General features: G+C 45.2%; 1 protein-coding gene across 1 annotated transcript in view; it reads right to left on the reverse strand.

Annotated features, from left to right (window-relative positions):
- The window catches only part of LOC101850651 (delta-like protein 1), a gene marked incomplete at its 3' end in the record, with an annotated part of 93205 nt that overhangs the window by 17552 nt on the left and 73322 nt on the right, over positions 1 to 2331 (reverse strand).

Here is a 2331-nt window from a genome sequence, read left to right on the forward strand (position 1 = left end):
AAAGGAAGGAAGGAAGGAAGGAAGGAAGGAAGGAAGGAACTAACAAAAAAGAAAAAGGAAAAAAGAAAGAAAGAAACATTGTTATTATCACCTCGTTCTAATCACCATCAGCGGCGTAATTTCCCCGCGCGGGACAACAAAAGAGTCCATGACACCCCTAAACAACCCTCTGCATGTGGCTACCATTCCTCGTGGCATAACAGCGCGCCAGTCGCGGGTACCAAAACCCCTCTTCGGCATCCCGAGAACGTCGTTATGCGGCGTCAAAAAATACCCCGAACAAGCCCGTCCCGCGACTCCTACAACTTCGCAGTGGTTTTGAGTGAATATCCGGACTCCTCCTCCACTACAGGGGTGTCGGAATCTGACGTATCCCTCAGAGGTGCCGGTTTCGATCAGCCGGAATAATACTTACGATTCGCCATCACTCTTTCCTATCCCCATTCCCACCCAAACCCCCATCCCAAACCATCCCCTTCTTAGATTGTGAGAGTGAAGTAGTGAGTGCCAGGTAAGAAGAAGGGGTGGGGTGGAAGGGGGGGATTCCAGACAGAAATTTTATTCTAAACTAAATCTGGATGAAAGGATGGATGGATGGATGCAAGGGCGGGTGTTTAGATGAGTAGAGGTTGATGAATAAATGGGTGGACGGGTGGGCGGACAGACGAACAGGGCAGTTTAACCAACCACGATAACTGGCAAATTTCGAAATGAACAGATAAGGATACTTGTGACAAAGAGAAAGAATAGAAGAATCCAGCCACATCCATACACCCCGCAACCACTAAGAACAGATGGATGGATGGATGGATGGATGGATGGATGGATGGACGGACGGATGGATGGATGGAATCCGGAGTGCATTTTATTATAAGAACAGATACAAAAGGGAAGCAGAGAAAAAAAAAAAAGAGAGAGAGAGAGAGAGAGAGAGAGAGAGAGAGAGAGAGAGAGGAGATAGAGAGAGAAGAGGGTGAGTGAGAGAAAGGAGCAGGCACACCCTTTGCAGGGAGGACATAATAAGCACGTATTATTAATTAACCCTAGAATCCGCCGACATCGCGTTGAGACGAGTAATTCTCCTGACATGGCGCGTTCCTTCGTCACAACAACCAAGACAAACAACGCCGCTGTTCTGCCCTGATGAAACTTGAGATGCAAGGCGTGAGAACCAGACCAGTCAGCCCGCCCTTCTGCATGGAGGGGGACATGCTCAAGCAATGATTGTTCTGTTACGTCGTGATTTGGTACGCTCCTCCTATCTTGTACAATGATATGATACTACCTTGTTCTTCACATAGGGTTTATCTTGATGAACTGAGGTCTCGAAAGATAGAAGGAGAAGAGGGAAAAGAAGGGATGAGAGGGGCAGTTTAGCTTTAATTTTAGTACCAGTTTTACGGAATTTGCTACTCAATCAAGTCATGTAACTGCTGGAGATTAGAAGGTGGTACAAGAGAGTAGCAAACACAGAAAGAAAGAGGAGAGATAAGGACGATAGGTCTTGGATAATTATAAGAAAGAAGGGGCAATTTGGCTAACCAGTGCACCGCAGATGCCGGTTTGAGTAACTGTAACACTGAGAATTAAATGCGCCAAGTACACCCTTCAACCATAAACAAGAGAGACACACTGTTTGACACTGAAGACGCCAATAAAGAGGGATTAAGAGGACAACAAGATAAAATAAATCAAAAATGCCTTGAAAGATGAAGGGGAAGCGGAAGACATCTATATGTACAAAAACTGAATCACAATATCAACGATTCGATTTTCAGTGATCAAAAACTAGGTTCACAGAAAAAATAGTTGTGGTGGTGGTGGAGATGGAAGGGGGCAGGAGCTTGGAGGGATTGGGGGGATGGGGGGGGTAAGTATGACATGTTACAATGACCCTAACGTCCGCCCGCCCACACACGCCGTGAGGTGTTATCTGTTGACAGTTATAACGTACGCTGAAATCGATTGAACCCGGAAGCGCAGGTCTGTTTCATCCTTCATAATGTGTCAACGAAGTGGGAGGTGTGTTAAGTGAAGTTTAAAGGTTTACGCTAAAAAAAAAAAGAAGAAAAAAACGAAAGCAAAATATAAAAAACGGAATGTCGGTCTCTTTTGAAAGCAGGACGCTCAGACAAGGAAAGGCTACGAACCATCAAGCGTTGATTTTTTTTTCCCTTTTAAGCTCAGATGCTGGACTGTAAAAACACGTGATGATTATCGACATTGGCTCTAAGACTAAGACGTGAATATAGATTGTGTCGTAGATGTTGAGAGAATAGAGAAAGGGATAGAAAGGAGAGAGAGGCAGAAAGAGAGAGAGGCAGAGTTGGG

This window comes from Aplysia californica, unplaced genomic scaffold, assembly GCF_000002075.1.
Source record: "Aplysia californica isolate F4 #8 unplaced genomic scaffold, AplCal3.0 scaffold00204, whole genome shotgun sequence".
Classification (NCBI taxonomy): Eukaryota; Metazoa; Mollusca; class Gastropoda; order Aplysiida; family Aplysiidae; genus Aplysia; species Aplysia californica.